The sequence below is a fragment of the Rhipicephalus microplus genome, chromosome 3 (assembly GCF_043290135.1).
Source record: "Rhipicephalus microplus isolate Deutch F79 chromosome 3, USDA_Rmic, whole genome shotgun sequence".
Taxonomy (NCBI): domain Eukaryota; kingdom Metazoa; phylum Arthropoda; class Arachnida; order Ixodida; family Ixodidae; genus Rhipicephalus; species Rhipicephalus microplus.
The window spans coordinates 164,422,529-164,446,455 of NC_134702.1; positions in this window are offsets into that span (position 1 = coordinate 164,422,529).

The window sequence follows — 23,927 nt, forward strand, 5'->3', positions numbered from 1 at the left end:
GAACGTGGCAACCCTCTAACTGAAGCGTAAATAGCGGTAAAACAAACATGGATTTTAAAAGCTGCCCTTAATCTGTGCTGTTACTTTCCATGGTGTTTTTTGTATAGCTCATCTGGCATTCAGTATTGAAAGACGTTCAAGCGAACCATCTTGATGCGGTGATGAATTATATGGGCCTGATTTCGAAACGTCACTAGCTCAGAAAACTAAAGCTTAAGACAAAGACTGAATCCCAGCACCTTGGAGAACTTGCGGTTTTGAATGTTGACGCTGCGGCGAACGTTTTGAAATATTAGAAGTAAACACAACAAAAGACTGAGATTCACTGCTCTAAAGATCTCTGAAAAGAGTGTGTTATTATAGATCTTATTTTGTCATATGATGTCTTTGTTAGAGTAATCTTCAAACTCCAGTGCAGCTTATGTATTTCAGTCATCGATTGCGTCTATCGCGAATGCAGAGATTCAATGAAAATTGGTTATTATAAAAAGTAACATCACAAGCCACACACAGGGTAAGTCTGTGGGTGTTTTTACGCACTTTACGTATATTTTAACAATGTGTACACAAACAGTTCAACAATTGTTGAAGGCTTAAAACGCAGAGAGCGAAAACGAAAAATGCGAAGGAAGAAACCATGTCGTCTTTATTATGTTAATATAGTGCTAGTAAGACTTTAGTACGAAGTTAGAACTCCCAAATGCTAGCAAAGCCTTGGCCTTAACCTACTCAACGTCTGCAGAGAAACACCCATCCGTCAAAAGATAAACACGTGTTTTGCCACATAGTGTAATATCCGGAGCAAGCGCCCTTGGCGGAAAACATGTCCCTCCCATTCTATCTATTGAGGCATGTAGCTGTACGCACCTAACCCCATTGCGGTATTTCGAAATTGCCTCTAAATGAACTCCCGAGTGTCTTGTATTGACCAATGTTTTTAAGTTTTTTCACGCCTCGATTGCATGCTAAAATTGTATGCTACTACGGTATTGTACAAGAGCTACCCCCTCACCCCACCTATATACAGCATAGCTATGACGTGCACTTCTGAAGCCTTTTCTTTATTATTTCTGACCAACCATTCAACAACAATATCAGAAATAACCTGCATTTTTTTAAGATTAACGCACTGCTTGTTTTGCACTGCCATACAGCGTGCACGGAGCATAGATATACGACGCACGAAAATTACTACTGCGTATTCGACATCTTCGCGTTTGGACTTCGACGTCTTGGCCTTCGACATCATGGCGTTTAAAAATACGCCGCCTACCCCCCCCCCCCCCCCCCCCCGGTGACCGTCTGCTGACTCCGAAGCTTTAGGCTCTTTCCCTTGTTCGTGTCAATTTCTGGAGCCCTCCACTGCGGTGTCTCTCATAATCATATGGTGATTTTGGGACGTTAAAGCCCACATATCAATCAATCAACCTTGTTCGTGTCGGAAGCGGCCACCCCTTTTGCAGCACACCACTGCAACTTTGCGCTTTTTTGTTTTTGTTTTATTTTTTCTCCCCTCTCTGAGAACATTTTTTAATCACTACCACCTGACTTGAAGTGAAGCGAGGACTGCACTCTTCCCTTTATAGTATTTTCCTTTTCAGACGGCGATCATCAACAAAGACACGCGCCACCACCATGATATGACGTCACCACACACCTCTTCAAAACTAACACGTCAAAGATGATACGGCGCCTTTGAAAAAGATAGGTCCTCCTATCGAAACGTTGGACAGCCAGTCTGAGGCACTTCACCTGTTCATCCTTTGATTATCCCGTTACTGCGTGTTAATATTAAGGGCAGCCCAACAAAGCGCGCCGAAACTCCCAATCGGAAGGAGTGTATGAATCTGGCAGGTAGGTCGGTACGGCCTTGCGTCAGGGCAGTCAGCCTAGACTATTTGTTTGGTATTGCTTTTCCAGCTGTCTTTGTGTACGTTGAAAAAGGTATGGTTAGACATCACTGTCAATGAGCCCACGGTAGAGTTTTATTTGAAAGAATAAAAAAAGAGCTACCAGTTTTGGTTGCCTTTATGAATGAAAGATTGCGCAAAATAAGTGAAAATATCCTTCGTCTCATTAAAGCACGTGATTATTGTGAATGCAGAATGCACAAATGGATTCTCTGATATTCAGAAAAAAACGTTACCTAAGACTGTGCTGGGCACAATTATTATGTTACATTCGCATTGTGGATTCCTTTCCACATCTTATGTGCACGGACACCCACATTGAGTGTCCACGTTTCCAGCACGCTAAAGAAGTTTAGAAATTATGTACAGTTACGTTAAACACTTTCGAGAAAAGTTACCGAGGGCTAATTATTGTCGTTCAAGCTTTACGCGCTTAACGAAAAATTGGTGAAATGAAAGACTTGCGTATATCAAAATAAACATTGCGGACTCTAAAAATAGTTTGTTTTCAATGTGTGAGTAAGAACTATTCATTCAAGCCTAGCATATGAGTTATTTGTTGAGACAACTAGTTAATTGAATAGAAAAATTCATATACGGTAAAACAATTACAAATGTATTGCCGAACAAATGAGCCTATTTATTTATGCCTGACTCAGTCAAGCTAAACGTTGCCTGCAAAGTCTAAATTGATTTCTGTAAAAAAATAGCTGTTATGCCATAACTTGTAGTAGGGTACTTGAAGTCAAATGGCAACCCATTGTAACCTATAATGTAAACACATCAGTAATGTTGCGGCGAAGATGATGACGCGTTAGTGTCGAAATTGTTTATAAGTCAATCACGTAATTCTACAAGTGCTTTTCGATTCAATAGATCGAAGCTATATCAATCGGCCGTTTGAGCCCGGCGTCATGAAACTTGGGCTGTGCTTGTGTACTCTTCCGATGCTACGGAGTAAATTCACTGGGAATTCGTTTGTACAGACCAGCCGGTCTACCGTAAACATTTTCAGCTAATTGTACGCAAATTTCAATTATTTGGTGCTAACTTTCTTCAAAAGCCTAATAAAAGCTTTGCTGACTGAATGACTTATTTGTACTTGATGTGATAAATTTTGTGGTGTTCATAACCTAAAGAGTAAGAAAAGAGACATGCTGGCATATTTCCTTTAGTCATTACAGATCCCTTTTCCCCGCCGGCTCTGCCCGAAAAAAGCTGCCGGCCATATAATTGATTCCTTCATTATAGATTCCATTATAGACTCCGTCATATAGCTTGGCTGAAAAAAAATGTTGCTGTTTCATAAGCGTCCAGTTGTGCTTCGTTAGTACGATGTTGCAAGTGTTTTCTACGAATGTTGCCATGAGTTGCGTCCATTTGTATCCACGTAGAGCACAGCTCACAGAACACTTGCGCTGAAAATTGCGGAGGTTTTGCAAACTGTGTCTTGAACATGCCCAAACTGATGGCTTATCAGCCTCTGGTAACACTCATTCCTAAATGAGAAACTAGTGTTTCCGATTTTTGGGTATGTCCTGTACGAGTAAGTGAGTAAGCGACAGCGCTTATGAAGGTGAGTGGAGGTGTGACGTACGAAATAGGACCTCACTGGCTGAGAGTACCAGCAAGGTATTTCTATTTCGTAGAAGAGAAACAAAGAAATATTAACGCGATGGCATCAATGTGTTCGCTTCACAGAAATTTTGACGTCAATGTCGTTTGTTTCTGAGCGAAAACTTATCTTTGCGTGAGCAAAAAATCTAGAAACACGTAAATAATATAAAAATTAAGAATTCTGAGTCTGCGAGGGAATCGTACACGGTCGTTTGCGCGGCAAGCCGGTGTTCTACCACATAGCCACGCCTTTGCTTGTGAAAGCGAAAATCACTTCCTCTGCTTGGAAATAGGGTCAAATTAACTTTCATGCTTTAGAAATACGTTGGTCCTGTATACACGCTTCACATACAAGAAATGTTGCCGCAATGCCGTATTGCCATAATATATTGCCATCGAGTGTCATAGCATGGGATTATCAAAGTGACCACACTTGAAAGCCAGTAACCCACTGCAAAAGGCACACATGCTACTGCACCCTTAAAGCCATGTATAGTGTATGCATGACAAGTTCGAAAATATTTCATACAATAATTGTTTTAGGCGTGCACAAGGAGCAGAATATCGCTATCACGTTCAACTCTTAAAAGCGAAGCTTAAGTCTTCTTCAGTTTTATAGGCCCATTTCTGTCATTCCCATTTCCATGAAGTAGTCATTACCATGATAATGATGATCATCGTCATGTTTGGTGCAACTTCTGTCCGCTTCAGGACGAATGCATGTCAAGATGATCTCAGAGACAGTCTTGAGCAAATTAGGGAAGACAAAGTGAAGGTATTTATACAGAAAAAAACTACTATAAAGAAAAAATAATGACAATGCCAGGAAACAACGAGCATCATTGTAGAGAAAGGCACCACAAGATGGGCACTCGAGCACCACCATCTTCCTCATCCTGTAGCTATCTCGAATCTTCCACCTGCCCGTAAGATTCGCCTAAAAAACCTCTTTACATTTGGTGGAGGTACTGGGTAACCACATCGTCTGTGTCCTGGAACTACGATCCCGCACCCTGCCGTCGACCGTGCAAGTTGACGCTGCCCAACAAACAGTACCTCTCGCGGCCACTACTCGCCCCGGCCCGGTTCACCAGCGAGACCCCCTGATCTTTGCGGGCACCGAAGACCAGGATGTCGAAGAGTGGCTGTCGTCATACGAAAAAGTCAGTGGACCCAACAGGTGGGATGACGCTGTTAAGTTGGACACTCAATTTTTATCTCACCAACGTGGCCAAGCGGTGGTATACGAACCACGAAACCGAAATCGCGAACTGGTCCGCCTTTAAAGAGGCGATATGCGCCGTTTTTAGTCACCCTGCTTCACGGAAGCTATGTGCCGAACAACGTCTGGGCACACGGGCACAGGAGCCAGATGAAACTTTGACCTCATATATAGAAAATGTAATCGGTCTCTGCCGGCGTGTCGTTGCTTCTAGGAGCGAGAGTGCAAAGATGCACCACATTATGACGGGCGTCGACGATCATGTTTTCCAGATGCTTCTCGCGCAGTCTCCTAGCACTGTGGCCGAAGTGGTGACTTTGTGTCGGAGCTATGATGAATTGCAGAGGCAACGAGCTCACAAGCAACGCTCATTCCAGACAATCCAACCAGTGACCGCACTGGACGTCATGACTGACCAGACAAACCTTCTCGCACAAATTGAAGACTTCGTGGGAGAGAAAGTGGCTCGGCAGCTTTCTCTACTGCCTTTCGCTCAACGCCAGGAGCTCTCACAGCAACAGCCACTGCGACTCCCACCACCATTGGCTCACATGCTCCAACATGTGGTCCAGGAGCAGATTTCTGGGGCTATGCCGGTGCGCTTGTAGCAGCCTCCAGTCAACGCGCCTCTTACTTACGCTGAGGCACCAAAGCGGCAGCAGCTACATCAGCTCCCGCCGCTCCAGGGGCTGCCGCATGCCCCAGCCCCAACTCAGCCGCCCACCGCATGGGCTCCTCCCATTGCTACCACAGCCTCAACTCACCCGTCCGCCACATGGGCTGCTCCCCTCACAGCAAATGCCTGAAGAACGTGAAATAACCGGTCCACATTTTTTGCGTGTGGTGATCCTGGCCATATCGCCCAATACTGCCACTGTCGCGTGCCGGGATACACAGTAGCCAGGACACAGAATAGCTTCATGAACCTTCCTGCATCTCGTCAGAAACATTTGGCTCCTCAGTAAAGCTCGTTTTCACGGGAACATCCGTGAACTATGCCTGCTCGCTCACCTTCACCCCTTTGGCGCTCCCTGTCACCCATGGGTCGTCAACCAGCTCCTGAACATAAGGAAAAGAACCGCCACAGTTCAGGAGGCAAAAACTGCGCTGTCGAAATGCTCAAGTCCTGGTACATTGTCGTTGATTATTGTCCAAGTTTGTGTAGAAGGTACTCGTGCATATGCTCTAGTTGATACCGGTGCTGCCGTTTTCAAGATAGACGCCAAACTATGCCACAAGCTCCGAAAAGTGACTACGCATCTTGATATGTTATCCTTTCAAACAGCGAATGGGGACTCTGTTTGGTCTATAGCCGCCTGTAATGTCTAACTGATAATCGCGAATGGCCACTACACTGTTGAGTTTATTGTCCTTTCATCATGCTTGCACGACAACATGCTTGTATGAGATTTTCTATCACGTAACCACGCTGTTAGTGATTGTGCAAGATCTGAACTTGAACTCTTCTCGTTTTACGACCAATCAATCAACCACATTCAGCCCACCATACACAAACTCGTCGTCAAAGAAGACACTGAAACTTCTGCGACAGGAGATGTGCTGCTTCCCGTATTCTGTGATGGCATTAGGGACGAAGCTGCGTTCTTTGAACCGTCAAGCCTCTTCTTTACTCGGAAATCACTTCTGCTTTATTCAACCCTTTCTATTGCTGAAGGAAACAGTGGTCTCTGCTTCATCAATCTCCTTCTGTATTCCGTCGAACAGTTTCAATGTGAATCTCTTGGACACGTGCGTTTCATTGATAAATAACAAATTTTTACCATGCTGCCAGATTGTTCCGGTGACTACGATGCCATCAGGGCCCTCAACCCTTCCAATGCACCACCTTCCGAGCTTTTCGATTGATCGATCGCCGATGGACTATCGCCATATGAACGCTCTGAGCTTCTCCAGCTGCTCTACCAGTGCCGTGAATCCTTTGACGTTGCTCAACTCAACTTTGGCAAAACTCGCAGTTTTTTCACTGCATCGACACAGGTTCCAACGCGCCAGTACGACAGCGACTATACCATGTTTCCGCCGCGGAACGTCAGGTTATCACTGAGCAGGTTGACGATATGCTCAAGCACGACGTTATCCGACCTCCCTTAAGTCTATGGGCATCACTTGTCGTTCTTTTTAAGAAGAAAAATGGTTCAATTTGCTCCTGCGTGTATTACAGGCGCTTAAATATGATCACTCGCAAAGACGTATACCCTTTTCCCAGGATTGATGGCTCTCTTGATCGCTTACAAGGTGTCGAGTTTTTTTCGTCATTAGATTTGCGTTCGGGGTATTGGCAGGTGCCCTTAGCAAATGCCGATCGTCTAAAAACAGCCATCGTGACACCGGACGGGCTATATGAGCTCGATGTCATGCTCTTCGGGCTCTGCAATGCACAAGCTACATTCGAGCGCATGATGAACTCGGTTCTGCGGGGTTTGAAATGGAACATATGCTTCTGCTACCTCAACGATGTCGTCGTCTTGGCACCTGATTTCGCAACACATATTGTACGCCTGAAACATGTCCTCACGTGTCTGAAGAATGCGCAACGCCAACTGAATCTCAAGAAATTCCACGCCGCTGCTCGGAAGCTCACCATTCTCGGTCACGTTGTATCAAAGGATGGCGTTCCCCAAACCCGACGTCTGTAAAAAATGGTTGCGCAGCTTCGTAGGATTATGCTCCTACTTTCGTCGGTTTGTGCGCAACTTCGCCTCCATAATTTCCCCTTTGACCCAATTTTCAGGCACTGCCAACGACATCCCGTCATGGTCTTCCGAGTGTGATCTTGAATTTACCATTCTTCGCCATCTCCTGACATCACTATAATCCCACGGCTGCAGCTGAAGTCTATATGCAGTTCTCGCTCAACGCAAGCTTGGATTCTCTGAGTATGACATCGCCTATGCCAGCAGAACGCTCAACAAGGCTGAGGTAAACTACAGTGCTACAAAAAAGAGTGCTTAGCCATACTTTGGGCGATTGTAAAGTTTCGCCCATACCTATATGGCCACACGTTTGCTGTAGCTACAGACCATCATGCCTAATGTTGGTTGTGGTCGCTGAAGAATCCATCCGGTTGCATTGCTCGTTGGGCGCTGCGACTTTAAGAGTATGACATCTGCATCGTGTACCTTTCCGGCCGCCAACATGCCGATGCTGATGCGCTCTCACAATCAACACTGTCCACTGAGGCTGCCTCTATATATTCTATAGAACACGCACTGTCAGCTCTTGACTTCGACACAATGTGCTCTGCACAGCGCGACGATCCATGAATAACTTCGCTAATGAACGTTTTATCTGAGGTACCGACACTTCCAACCACTCGAGGAATGTGACGCCAGGCTTCGCACTTCACAATTTGAGGTGCCCTCTTGTACCGGCTCACTCACTCACCAGACGGCAGGAAGTGGCTACTCGTTATTCCCCGAAATGTGCGCTTTACAAACTGTGCATCACTTCATTCCAATCCGCAATGCGCTTACGCCGGTGTCTTCAAGACCTACGAACGTTTAATAAAGTGGTACTACTGGCGTTTGATATTTACTTTTGTTCGACAGTTTATTCGCGGCTGCCACGAGTGTCAGCGACAGAAACAGCCACCGAATCCAGGAGCAGCTCCCCTAAAGCCGCTTGCGTGCCTCGATCGCCCATTCGATCGCGTTGAAATTGACCTTTATGTACCAGTGCCATTGACCACAGTAGGTAACCGGTGGCCTATCGTTATTGTAGATCACCTGACACGGTACGCCGAAACCGCTGCTCTTTCTACGGCGACCGCTGAGGACGTCGCAGCTTTCATCCTCCATCGTTTTGCGTTGCGTCATGGCCCTCCTCGCGAGCTCCTCAGTGACCAGGGCCGTGTATTTCTATCCTACGTAATTCAAGCACTTCTTCGCCAGTGCCACATTGTAAACCGTACGAGTACTGCTTACCACCCGCAGACGAATGGCCTGACTGAGCGGTTTATTTGTACCCTGGGTGATGTTTTCGCGACGCATGTGGCATCTGACCAAACGAACTGGGACCTGGTTCTTCCATTTGCGACCTAAGCGTACAACAACGGTACTGAAGTCACCACCAGCTTTTCCCCATTCTTCCTTTTATATATATTGCCACTTGACCGCTAGTTACGTTGAGCGCAAGCCATGGCTGCCCGCGAGAATGGAAGACGATGTTCTGGGGCAGCGCATGCTCTGGCCAGTTGTTTATTATTGAAGCAGCCATCTTGCCAGTTTTTCGGTGCGTCTCCCCGCCGGATCAGTTTTTCCTAGTTGAAGACCTGTTGTAGCACGTGACAACTAGTGGAGGTGCCGGGTAACCCCCAGCCGATGTTCCAAACGCCTCCAGGTAGCCCTGTACCTGCAGTGACAACACCTGTCCACCGCTCAAGCCGAAGACTCTGAGGACTACCTCCTGAGCGTGGACCTGTTCCTGAGATGACGTCTGTCACACCCCCGAACGCTATGGAAGGCGCTGCGGCCTCCAACGCACAGGTAAGCGGTGCGACCACACATCATACGCTGTGGAAGCCACGTGTGCCGAAGGTGTTCCACGGTTCCGTCTTGGAGGATATCAAAGACTGGCTGGCCTAATTCGAACGGGTTTCAGATTACAATGGTTGGACCGACTTCGACAAAATGAGGAACATGTATTTCAGCTTGGAAGAGGGCGCTCGTACTTGGTACGAAAACCGTGGGCCTTTTCCCTCGTGGAGCGTCTTTTGTCGATACCTGCTGGCAAGTTGGGCCAATCCCGATTGCCGCGAACGAGCCGAGCGAGAGATTCAGTCGCGCCTCCAAATGCCGAATGAAAGCGTCATGATGTACGTCGAGGACATGACGAGCCTCTTTCGTCGAGCTGACCCCGACATGGCAGAACAAAAGAAGGTCCGTCATTTAATGCGAGGAGTGAAGGAGCAGCTTTTCGCTGGCCTCGTTCGCTGTCCCCCAAAGACCGTGGCGGAATTTTTGACCGAAGCCACAACCATGGAGCAAGTGCTGCAGCAGCGCTCTACTGTGTACGACCGGCAAGTGAGTGCCGCTCCGTCATTAGGTCAGATCGGAGGTGCGGCAGGCAACATCAACATCGAGTCTCTTTGCGATCTCATTCGATCGGTGGTGCGCGACGAACTACAAAAGATTCAGTGCCAGTCCCAACCTACTGCAGGGTCTATTTGCAGCCTTGTCAGAAACGAAGTACGACAGGCTGTCCAAGTTCCGCCTTCCAGGTATGTCCCACCTGTCCCGGCAGGGCCCCATCGTGCATCATACGCAGAAGCTGTAAGCCGATATATTCCTGCTTCACCGCGCTTCGTGAATCCTATGCATCAGGATGCACTTCCTTCGCTGTCAGCACTTAGAAAATCGGCAGCCACTTCCCAGAAAATCTGACGTATGGCGCACACCAGACAGACGGCCACTGTGTTACCATTGTGATGAAGCTGGACATGTGTACCGGGAATGTCCCTACCGTCGCCTCGGACTACAGGGTTTTGCTGTCGACGCACCACAGCCGAGATTTGGCGAAAGATCGAGAGCTATTCAAGATTACCTCTCACAGCAGCGCATGCCACTGCGGTGGCAGTCACGGTCCCCATCCTCAAGGCGATCTTCTCCGAATTTTCTGAGCCTCCCAGGAGCAGTGCCGGCGCGCTCGCCAAGCCCTAGGCGAGAAAACTAACGACAGCGACCTTCGGGAGCGAGGCCGCTGACACTCGACGCAAGCAATGCCTCCCACCGACGCAAGCACGGACACGGAGCGATTCCCCGACGACAGCGACGAAAGCCAGAAGCAGATTTTCTCTGGATATACATGTGGTAGTCGACGGTCAGCACGACGTTAGTGCGTTATTGGACACAGGTGCGGACTACTCGATCATAAGCGGGAAACTAGCAGCGTACATAAAGAAAGTTGTAACGCCTTGGTACGAATCACAAATTCGTACTGCCGGCGGGCACGTAGTCACCCCAATCGGCATGTGCACTATCAGAGTGAGCATTCGGGGACGTACGTTTCTCGCCAGCTGCCTTGTACTTCGTGACTGTTCCCGAGACCTAATCCTCGGAGTCGACTTTTTGCGGGAGCATGGCGCTATTATCGATCTTCGAGAGCGTACCGTGACGTTTTCGACAGCTGGATCCTCCGATATACCTGACGACATCCGTGACAGCATGCTTCGCATTTCTGCCGACAGCATCACGTTGCCTCCGCGTTCAAACGTCCTAGTTGATGTGGTGTCTGACAAGTTACGGGATGGTGAGGTTGTCGCCGAAGGCAACTTGATGCTTCTGTTCGCGCTAGGTATTTGCGCTGCACGCAGCCTCGCCACGCTTTATGACGGACACTCTGCCCTTCTTGTGACTAATTTTAGTAACGAGTACCGGCACCTGTTTCATGACTCCACCATCACTTTCGCCTACCCTATCGCAGACGTTTCTGAATGCTTCGCATCTACATCAGCCAACGACGGGCTTCGACCGACACCAAGCGTCGTGATTTCACTACTTGGAGAAGTCGATGTCAACTCAACCCTCTCGGAACAACAGCAGACCGAGCTACGTGAACTCCTATATCAATTTAAAGAGTGCTTCGCGTCCACCACAAAGGTTCGTCAGACACCGATCACCAAACATCAAATAAATACGTATACCGACGCCTCGCCCATAAAACAACACCCTTACCGCGTTTCGGCAAAGGAACGTGACGTTAAAAATGCTCAAGTCAAAGAGATGTTGCAAGATGACATTATCCAACTTTCGAAAAGTGTCTGGTCATCTCCGGTCGTGCTCGTGAAGAAAAAAGATGGATCACTGCGCTTCTGCGTGGACTACAGAAAACTTAACAGCGTGACTAAAGAAGACATCTATCCGCTGCCTCGCATCGACGATTCCCTCAACAGACTGCGGCGAGCCAAGTATTTTTCATCGATAGACTTGAAAAGTGGCTAGTGGCGGATCGAAGTTGATGAACGAGATCGTGTAAAAACCGCCTTCGTTACACCGGATGGCCTATATGAATTCAAAGTGCTTCCCTTCGGCCTCTGTTCTGCATCTGCGACATTCCAGGGAGTGATGGAGACTGTTCTTACCGGTCTAAGGTGGCACACGTGCTTAGTTTACCTCGATGATGTTGTCGTGTTTTCTTCCACCTTTGAGGAGCACCTGAAGCGTCTGCAGACTGTGCTGGAAGCGCTCTGCTCTGCTAACCTGACACTGAAGCCAGAAAAATGCCATTTCGGTTACAAGGAACTTAAGTTCCTCGGCCATGTTGTCAGTGCGGACGGTATTCGACCAGACCCTGACAAAAGTACCACCGTGCCTCGCTTCCTGTTCCACGTGATAAGAAGGCAATTCGTCGCTTTCTGGGGCTCTGCGCGTACTACCGCCGCTTTATAGCCAATTTTTCTAGGATTGCTGAACCACTCACTAGACTCACTCGTGAAGATGTTCCATTCGTCTGGGAGGAAGAACAGGACGCAGCTTTCTCTGAACTACAGAAGCGCTTGCAGACACCACCAGTCTTCGCTCACTTTGACCAAGACGCTGATACTGAAATTCATACTGACGCCAGCAACGTGGGTCTTGGTGCTGTCCTCGTACAACAAGAGGGCACAGAGCGAGTGATAGCGTACGCTAGCCGCACTCTTTCCCGCGCCGAGGTCAACTACTCCACGTCAGAGAAAGAGTGCCTCGCTGTTGTATGGGCCACTATAAAATTTAGGCCTTACCTTTACGGACGCCACTTTAAGGTAGTGACCGACCATCATTCGTTGTGCTGGTTAGCCAACCTACGGGACCCGTGTGGGCGACTGGCACGATAGAGTCTTCGTCTGCAGGAATACGATTTCACGATCGCTTACAAATCGGGCCGCAAGCACGAAGATGCTGATTTATTTTCCCGTGCACTTGTCGAAGTTTGTGGCCACGACACCGAGGATGACGATGGTTTCCTTGGGGCCCTTACTACAACAGATCTGATTACGCGACAGCGTGCGGACGATGAAATTCGCGCAGTTATCAAAAACCTTGAAGGACGCAACTCGTCCATACCTCGATGTATTTCTCGAAGTCTGTCATCATTCTGTCTGCGGGATGGGGTCCTGTATAAGAAAAACTCCAACGGCAATGAGAGAACCTATCTTCTAGTCTTGCCAACAGACATGCGTGACGACATTCTTCTCGCCTGCCACGATGAGCCCACATCTGGTCACTTAGGTTCCTCTCGAACTCTCGCTCGAGTTTGACAAGCATACTACTGGCCTAAGCCTTCTGCATCAGTTAAGCGATACGTGAAAAGCTGCCGGGAATGTCAACGCCGCAAATCCCCGCCACTAAAGCCCGCGGGGCTTCTTCAACCAATAGAACCACCCAGAGCGCCATTTGATCAAATAGGAATGGATTTAGTGGGGCCCTTTCTACTATCATCTGCCGGCAACAAGTGGATCGTAGTAGCCACCGACTATTTGACGAAGTACGTCGAAACAAAGGCACTACAACGCGCTACTGCTTCCGACGTCACCCAATTCTTTATGGACAAGATCATTCTTCGCCATGGCGCCCCGTCGTGCGTAATCACAGACAGAGGAACAGCATTCACGGCCTAGCTCATTCATGACGTATTCAAGGTCAGCTACACGAGCCATCGCAAGACCACGGCGTATCATCCACAGAGCAACGGCTTGACAGAGCGACTCAACAAGACCATCGCTGACATGTTATCTATGTACGTAGATGTCCAGCATAAGACCTGGGACCAGGTGCTACCGTTAGGCACATTTGCGTACCGACGCAAGCACGGACACGACGCAAGCACGGACACGGAGCGATTCCCCGACGACAGCGACGAAAGCCAGAAGCGTACAATACTGCCGTCCAGGAAACTACTCGATCCACGCCTTTCCGTCTTGTCTATGGACGTAAGGTCCAGACCATGCTGGATGCGATGCTTCCACACAATTGCGATGCTTTGATCACTCCTGATGCTGTGCAGCTTACCCAGTACGCCGAAGAAGCAAGCCAGTTAGCACGTCTACACATTACGCGCCAGCAGAGTACAGACGCATGCAGCTACAACGCTCGCCATCGACAAGTTGAATACCATCCAGGCGATCAAGTTTGGGTGTGGACTCCAGTTCGATGCAAGAATTGTCTGAAAAACTGCTAAGTCGTTACTTCATACCATACAAAGTCTTGCGACGCGTGAGCGATGTGAACTGCGAGGTAGTCTCTGACGGCGCCTTCTCACCACGACGGTGAAGGCACTCCTCAGAGATTGTCCACGAGGTGCGCCTGAAGCCGTACTTCACGCGGTAGTGCGACTGCGCATGGACCATATTGCTGTTTTTTGTATGCGCGTATTTTTTGTTGGTTCGCCCCGACTTTGCCTTTGTACTTTCCGAGCATCAGAGTGATGCCTTTTTTTTCCTCAGAGGGGAATAATGCCACTTGGCCGCTAGTTACGGCGAGCGCAAGTCATGGCTGCCCACGAGAATGGAAGACGATGTTCTGGGGCAGCGCGTGCTCTGGCCAGTTGTTCATTATTGAAGCAGCCATCTTGCCAGTTTTTTGGTGCGTCTCCCCGCCAGCTCAGTTCTTCCTAGTTGAAGACCTTTTGTAGCACGTGACAATATGGACGTCAATCATCGCACACATTTGACCTTTGCTGCCATACGCACCTGATGCATCTGAGTGCACGGCCGTGTCTGAAGCCGCCCGTCACGCGTAAGAATGCCACCAACTAGCGAAGCGATTTTCTACGGCCGACCAGTAACGCCAGAATAAGACCCGTGATGACGACCAGCCTCTTGTCACAGAATTCGCCCCTGGAACCCTTGTATGGCTGTATGTACCACCCTGTGCACCTGGTTTGTCTATCAAGCTACTTTCAAATTACCATGGTTCATACCGCGTGGTAGAGCACGCATCACCCGTCAATTACGCCATTGAACTGCTTGCGCTGCTCGGTGACCATCGTCGGCGTGGACACGATATTGATCACGAGGACCGCTTGAAGCCGTACTTCAGCCCACTCGTTCCCACCAGCTAGATCGCCCAGATGTTTCATGTTTCTCGGCGGGGGCAGTTATGATGAAGAAATGATTACAACACCAGGGAACAACAAGCATCATCGCAGAGAATGGCACCACGATATCGGCGCTCGAGCACCATCACCTTCCTCGTCCTGTGGCTATCCCGAATCTCATCTGCCTGGTAGGTTCACCCAATAATTCTCTTTACACTAGCAATATTATTTGCTCGTGTCAGGTGCAAGCTCCTTAGGGTGTGGGTCTGTGCATCACCGATGGTGTATGTAGCTACCAGTGGCACATACCGAAAGAGCGGTCCTTAGAATGTCCGCGAGATGGCGGCACTTGTATATGATGAATACATTGGGGCGAAGCTTTCGAACAGTGGGTCGTCTTCTCCAGCGCCTTCTAGTTGGTCGCCCTTTTTATCAAAAAGAAGAGCAGCTCGTGAAGAGAGTCGGTAACCGCATGGACTGTCGCTGTCAGGCGTCATCGACAAGTGTCCGCCAATAAACGTCTCAACAACTTGGTGGAGAGTGCTGTGCCCTTCTAACACATCCAGTTATCATTCGATGCCCTTGGAGCTTCGACCTCGTACCGTGCCTTCTACCATGCACCAAGACGCCACGCAGCAAATGCTTACTCCTGCACCGACGCCATGTTCCGGTGTCCCCCGCATCCGCGACCCTCGTGTCTTCACTGGCGCGGATGGCACCGACGTCGAGGACTGGCTCACCATGTACGAACGCGTCAGCGTCCCCAATCATTGGACTAGGCAGGTAAACTCGACAACCTGGTTTTCTATCTCGCGGGTGTAGCCGGCATGTGGTACAACAACCACGCATCCGATTTCCCCACTTGGTCCGCTTTTAAAACCGCCGTCATCGACGTGTTCGGCCGTCTTGCCGTTTGCAAGATGCAAGCCGAACAGCTGTTACGTGAACGAGCACAGCAGACCGGTGAGTCCTTCACAAGTTACATAGAGGACATCCTTGACTTGTGCAAGAAAGTGGACGTGAGCATGTCAGAGGCTGACAGAATTGCCCATGTTCTTGAAGGCATCGCCGACGATGCATTCACCATGCTCCTGGCCAAGAACCCTCGCACTGTCGCAGAGATCATTACACTATGCCAAAGTTACGAGGAGCTGCGGCGGCAGCGCTCAATGACCCGTCGACCACCCTCATGTGACGCTGATCTCTCGGCCTTGTCAACACTTCCTGACCGCACCACCGTGCTCGCTGAAATCAAGTCATTCGTGCATAAGGAAGTTGCCCGCCAAGTCTCTTTGCTGGCTTTTGCTTCCCCGCAACGTGCTCAACAGCCGTCAAGCACACTTCTGCCTCCCCTTCGCCAAGCCATTCAGCAGGAAATCGCGGAGGTCGTTCCTGAATACCACCAGTCGCCTCCAGTATCTACACCACTCAGTTGCGCCCAAGTTGTCGCCAGGCCATCCCCACTGATTCCTGTGACTGGCCCCCTTGGTTACACCGAAACCATCGCCAGGTCCCAGGCCTTCAGAGAAACTGTGCCGCCTACATATTCTGACGTCATCCGCGTGCCCCGTGTGCCACCCACTATGCAGTTATATGAGCAGCCGGCTCGCCCATCGCGCTCTGCGACATAGATTGGACCCGCGAACCGATGGCGCACTGCTGACAATTGCCCCATCTGCTTTGCTTGTGGTTGCGTCGGTCACGTAGCACGCTATTGCAATCGTGTGCAGCAACCGCAGGTCGCCCCCCATTTTCCCAGCCAATCGAGCCGCTTTTATGAGCAACCGCCACCAACGTCACCGTCGTCCCACCCCGCTTCATCTACCCGCCGTTCACATTCTCCGCGACGTCGCTCACTCTCGCCGATTCGGCCACGTTAACTAGAAGGTGACCAGGAAAACTAGTCGTCGCAGTCCACGAGGCAAGGGCTGTGACGCTGTCGAACTGCGGAAGCCCTCAGGAAAGCCCATCGAACGTGATAGACGTGCTTGTGGATGGGGTTCGTGCATCTGCCCTTGTATATACTGGAGCCGCCGTATCCGTCATAGACGCAAAATCTAGCCAATTACTGCGCAAAGTGACCACGCCACTTTCCGGGCTCTCCCTCCGTACAGCCAGCGCCCAAAGCATTCACCCTACAGCGATGTGTACAGCCCGCCTCGTGATTCAGGACGTGATGAAAGCCGTCGAATTCATCATAATTCCTTCATGCTCCCACGACGTCATCCTAGGCAGGAATTTTCTCTCCCGTCACGACGCCGTCATTCATTGCGCACCAGCTGAAATAGAGCTGCCACAATTCTCTTCTTTGACAGTGGCCGACAGTCCATCTGCTGCAAGCAAGTTACTCGTCAGGGACGACACGCAAGTGCCTGCAAACTCGTCCGCGGCGGTGTCGATCTACTGCGCAAGTTTTCCGACACCGCTGCACTCCTCTTGCCATCTCATCGTGTTTTCACCAGAAAAGGCTTGCTGGTTCCTTTCACGACTGTGCAAGTCACTCACGGCAGCACCACTATTTTCGTTCTGAACTCATCCCGTACAGTGTTACGTTGGTGCGAGGGGAATGTCTCGGCAGCGTGGAACCCATCAAAGACGCACAAGTCATGGATCAACTTGATGGCACGCACTGCCGAAGTTCCAATACGCTCAGTGCTGTTTCTACATATGTTTCATCATCCGCTGATGTATTCGGTCCTTCCATTGCAGACAACCTTATGCCGGTCCAGCACTCCCAGCTTCTGGCCCTGTTGGAAGAATTCCGCCCTTCATTCGATGTCGCTCAGCCTTCTCTCGGCCGCACATCCACTGTTACGCATCGCATCGACACAGGCGCACAACCACCACTCCGGCAACGTCCATATCACGTATCTCCCACAGAACGCCATGTAATCAACGAGCAAGTGGACGACATGCTTTGCCGCGATGTTATTCGACCCTCTAACAGCCTCTGGGCGTCTGCTGTCGTTCTCGTCGCGAAGAAGGACGGTTCTGTGCGGTTCTGTGTGGACTACCGATGCCTCAACAAGATCACTCGTAAGGACGCGTACCCACTACCGCGTGTAGATGACGCGATTGACAGCCTGCAAGGAGCCGAATTCTTTTCATCTCTGGATTTGCGCTCAGGGTATTGGCAAGTACCTATGGCTGAGGACGCTCGACGGAAGACCGCTTTTGTCACTCCCGACAGCTTGTACGAATTCAACGTCATGCCGTTTGGGCTGTGCAATGCGCCCGCTACTTTTGAGCACATGATGGATACTGTTCTGCGTGACCTGAAATGGCACACGTGCCTGTGCCACCTCGATGACGTCGTCGTTTTCGCTCCGGACTTCTCCACGCACCTTCAATGCCTGCGGCATGTTTTAACGCGTCTGAGTGACGCCAGTCTGCAACTGAACCTAAAGAAGTGCCTATTTGCAGCTCGGCAGTTGACAATACTCGGCTACGTCGTGTCCAAGGACGGAATTCTCCCAGATCCATTCAAGCTTCGGGCCGTGACCGAGTTCCCCAAGCCGACATCCGTCAAGAACTGCGCAGTTTCGTAGGACTGTGTTCCTACTTTCGGCGCTTCATCCCAAACTTCGCGTCTATCGTATCGCCACTGACGAAGCTCCTCGGAAGTAACGGGCCTCTCCATTCGTGGTCATCACAGTGTGACGACGCATTCACAACTCTCCGTCGTTTGTTGACGTCGCTTCCCATACTCCGCCACTACAACCCTACGGCCACTACTGAGGTACACACGGACGCCAGTGGTGTCGTTCTCGGCGCTGTCCTTACGCAGCGCAAACCAGGGTTCCCGGAATATGTCGTGGCGTATGCAAGCCGTACGCTTACAAAAGCCGAGATTAATTACACCGCCACTGAGAAAGAATGTCTGGCAATCGTCTGGGCCCTTACCAAGTTCCGATCTTATTTGTATGGTCGACCATTTGATGTAGTCACCGACCATCACGCACTATGCTGGTTGTCGTCATTGAAAGATCCCTCAGGCCGTCTCGCCCGGCGGACACTTTGCCTGCAAGACTACGACATCCGCGTGCTGTACCGCAACGGAAGGCAACGTGCTGACGCCGACGCCCTGTCGCACTCTCCCTTGCCTGACGACAATGCCCACGACTCAGCGTCTCACCTTGCCGTTTTTTTTCATTAGCATTCATGCCGTTGCTACGGAACAGCGCAAGGATCAATGGATTGCCTCACTGATAGACTTGCTGACTGATCCATTCACTCCATCCACTCACGCGTTGCGTCGTCAAGCCCACCATTTCGCCATTCGCGATGACCTCCTCCACCGACGCAATTACAACGGTGATGGCCGCCAGTGACTACTAGTCATACCCCACAGTCTGCGCTCTGACATATGCGAATTCTTTCATTCTGATCCGCAATGTGCGCACTGCGGGGTATCGAAGACTTACCACCGCATTCGCCAACGGTACTTTCGGCGCGGCATGTACCGCTACGTGCAGAAATTTGTTCGCTCCTGCATAGAATGTCAGTGCCGCAAAACTTCAACGCACCTGTGGCCGGTAGGTCTACAACCTCTACCTTGCCCTGCCAGGCCGTTTGGGCGCGTTGGCATCGATTTGTATGGGCCACTCCCACTAACGTTGGCAGAGCCATTGTTCCTGTGGACCACATCATGCGATACGCCGAAACTGCTGCTCTCCCCGCGGCTACAGCGAGCGATGTGGCCTCCTTCCTGCTCCAACGATTCATGCTGTGACACGGTCCACCTCAGGAACTGCCCAGTGATCGAGGCCGCGTCTTCCTGTCTGAAGTCGTCGAAGCCATTCTCAAAGAGTGCAACGTTGTTCACCGCTAAACTGCTGCTTACCACCCGCAGACGAACGACCTCACTGAACGCTTCAACCGTACGCTCAGCGACATGCTCTCCAAGTACGTCACTGCCGATCGCACAAATTGGGATGCCATTCTACCCTTCGTCACCTACGCATACAACACCGCCCCTCAGAGCACTACTGGCTTTTCACCTTTATTTTTATTATATGGAAGGCACCCGTCGCACACCATCGACACTATACTTCCGTACAAGCCAGATCCATCTAAGTGGGCGCCTATTTCTGCTACAGCGAAGCTTGCTGAAGAGTGTCGAGAGTTTGCAAGGACCTTTACAGCGCATTATCAAGAGCGGCAAAAAGGCATTCGTGCTGACACCAGCACTACTGTGTCCACGTTCCTCCCTGGAGCGCTCGTCTGGCTCTCGATCCCTACCACTTGAACTGGCCGATCTTCAAAACTATTGCTCAAATACGAAGGCCCCTACCCTGTCGTAGAACGCACTTCCCCTGTAAATTACTTGATCGAACCCATTGAACCATCTTCGGACAAGCGCCGTCAAGGGCGCGACATTTTCAACGTGGAGCGCCTCAAAGCCTACCACGACCCACTCATAGTAACCAGCTGTTAGGTCGCCAGGCGGCTCCCTCTTCGTACCCGGGGTAGTTGTGGCGAAGCCTTCAAACAATGGGTCGTCCTCTCCAGCGCCTTCTAGTTGGTCGCCCTTTTTATCAAAAAGAAGAGCAGCTCGTGCAGTGAGTCGGTACCCGCATTGACTGTCGCTGTCAAGCATCATCGACAAGTGTCCGACAATAAACGTCTCAACAACATGATGAAAACATGTGGGATGGCTGTACATGGAGTGCACACTAGGAAGATGAATGGATAGATGGACATACAGATAGACAGATGGGCTGACGGACGCGCAGATAGCCAGAGGGGTGGACGCACGGACAGACAGAAAGATGGACAGGCAGACAAAGGAATGGCCGCATGAACAGATGAATGCACGGATGGATGGACAGACGGAAGAACGAATGTACGGACGAACGCATGGAGTGACGCATGGAAGGACGAAAGCACCGATGGTCACACGGATGACGGGACACACGGACGGACGCATGGACGGACGGAAGCAAGAACGAATTGTGGGACAAAAGCATGGACGGACTGACGAACGGTTCGCGCTACCAATAATCATTCACTCCGTGAATATGCTGTGTTTTTTTGGACAGATACGCTGCCTAAAGTAGCATCAACAATAATTTTTCACCGAAGTGCATGGTCTTTACACATTCTAAACAAAGTTACAAATATTCGAACACATGATGATAATCTAGCTTTATTTAAAATCCGGCGAATGGAAAGTCCTAGCTTAGGTCCTCCTGGATGGCCAATTGAAGCTGTTGCTTCCGCTTTACGTCCAGGGCTCGCTGGACACCCCAAAGTTTGCGCATAGCTCAAGCACATGAATTCAACGTTTTTTTATTCAACTAAAGGAGCTTTGCTTCTATATATTCTTTCAGGTGGGTAGACGAAGAAACATTGTTTATACTCCTGAGAGGAGAGCAGCGCGCAGTGCGTTTCTCTCATGTTGGTACTGGTAGGCTAAGCCAGACTGACGTATCGTAAGTGGCCCAAAGATGACCCACTTTATTGGACCTTCTGGTGGCAGGGCACCACCTGACCGGGTTGGCGTGATCACTGCCCAGTAACGAGGGGCATCGCCAGAACATGTGCTCTAAGCTAGCTACTTCCCCACAACTGGGGCTTGAGCTACTGGGGTATCTTAAATTTTATGAAGCAAGAAGAGTAGATTTGGACATGAATCCGTCTGTCACAGCCTAATCGCCATTTCCTGGTTTCTACGTTATCTGTTGGTATGGTGTGGTATATAAGGTTGGATTTTCTCCAGCATAGAGCTTGTATTCAGTATGGGGAGGCCCATGCATCTACTAATTTGCTTCGTAAATTTTGTGATATTAGATCACTTTGTTTTCGCAAGATTTCATATTGTGATTTCCCCAATTAAAATTCTCGATCACACAGTATTTATTAGGTATATTTTAGCAGGCGGCTAGGACAACCAGTTTGTATTGAAATGTCTGAGGCAGCTACTCGTTGCCATTCTAACAATTGATTACACAAGCCTGGCTGGCTGATGTTCATCAGACTCATCTTACGAATTCCAGTAGTTCAGCTCATAAGGACTCAGACATCATTCCCTTATTACTTCGTCCAGAATGTTGCTGGATATGACAGCTTCACGGTTGGAAAGTTTTTTTATTTCACTTACCATCACACTGAAAAAAAATATTTTTGTTTTAGGACACAATTATTGCTTTCCTTTACTGCACATAGAGAGAGGAGTATAATTGCTGTTATAGAAATGCACTGAATTTTGCCCTTTTATTCGTACGAAATTGCCGGTGGCAAGCTGGAGGCAACTGAGTGATATATTTTTCTTCATGTAAAATATTTTTAATGCTAGTCGGCGGCCACGCCAGAGGAGTTTTTTTTTGTCAGTTAGATATGCCAGAGAAACGCACTTTGTTGTTTTTGCGCTTCGAATGAGTTTAGTACAGCATCGAAAAACAAAGTCAGACTCTGGAAAAGACCAGAAAGAGAAATATACTGTTCGCCAAAAAACGTGTTGAGGATATACTCATGAAAATACTGCAGCAGCGTTAAGAAAAATCACTTTCAATAAGTGCGCCAATTTTTGTTTTATTTTAGCGTGTTCTAAAGTTCACGATAAAATAAAACAAATACCAAAAGCTACGTTTACCCTGTAAAGAACTAATGAACGTTTGATGCTATGACAGCTGTGTTCGTAAGAATATAAAAAAAATTAGTTCTAGTTCCACTGCAGTGGTACTTTGTTGATGCGGAACTTCCTTTTGTAACAGGCAAACATTGCCATTCATAAACTTCATCACGAACAAAATATTGAAGCAATACGTCGCAGCTGTTTAACAGAGCTCCTTATACAAGTTATTGAAGGGTGCTTGGTTCCATACTTCGTGAGACAAACAGGAACCAATTCAGTTAGCTCCGGAACGACGCGCCCCAGAAGTAGTTGGATCCGTGACAGGAAAACAAGCAGGGGTAAGAGGAGATCCAGATCGCTCCACAAGGCATAACTTGTATTTCCTAAGAATACGATCGAGCATTTTGTGCGCAATTAGAACTCGAGTGTTCAGTGTTCTTCAGCGTTAGGCTTCACTGCGGGGGCGCGAATGATGTTGAATGTTGTATAGACGCGATGAGCGTCATCATTGTTAGGCTTAGAATAGTACGTTCGAATGAAGAAGACGTCAGCGAGGGACTTCGTCATGGGGACAGCGGCTCTTATTTTTCTCATCATTTTGATGCCGTGAAATCAGGAAGAAAGGTCTTTAGAGCCATAGCGTGTCCTACTATACACTAGAACTCTGGCGATAATGTCTATGGGAGCTGCAACGCATGGCGCTTCTGCAGCGAGCATGGGAATGATGGGTAGTACACAGATTTGTCTAATCTTCGTACTTCTGGCCTGCTTCTGGCTCCGTCTGTGTTCATGTGGCTTCAAGCTGTTTTCTGACGAAACAAAAATCAACAAATGTTGTGGGCTAGTGCTTCACCCCCGTATTATTTTAGGCTAATCATTCAAAATCGGGTCACAAAGTTCAAAAGAATTTGTTCTTTCCTTCAAAACAAAACTATAAGCAGCAATAAACGAAGCCGCAAGTGTGATTCGCCGCCTGCAAGTACGAAGATTAGGCAAATGTGTGTACTACCCATTTTTCTCTTGGTCCCTGAACGATGGAAACGCCAGAGTCCCCTCTATTTGATTTTAGGAAACTCTGGGTTCAGAGCTGTCTTATTAAGAGGTGGCCCTACCGTGGTGGTCTAGTGGCTAAGGTACTCGGCTGCTGACCCGCAGGTCGTGGGATCGAATGCCGGCTGCGGCGGCTGCTTTTTCGATGGAGAAGGAAATGTTAGGGCCTGTGTTCTCAGATTTGGGTGCACTTTAAGGAACCCCAGGGGGTCAAAATTTCCGGAGCCCCCCTCTACGGCGTCTCTCATAATCTTATGGTGGTTTTGGGGCGTTAAACCCTACATATCATTGACCATTATTTAGAAGTGCCTATAAGGCCTTATGTTTCTTGACATAGTAGCCAATGAGAAATATTCTTGCCTTATATGATATTTGGAAGACGTGGTGGAAGCTTAAAATTGAGAGGATTGAAGATTATACGAAAATAGCGAAGGTGTGTGTTACTCTTCCGCAAGCCACAAGAATACATAAATGCTGCAAACTGCGTATAGCTCTCGAACATATTTCTGTGACAATCTTG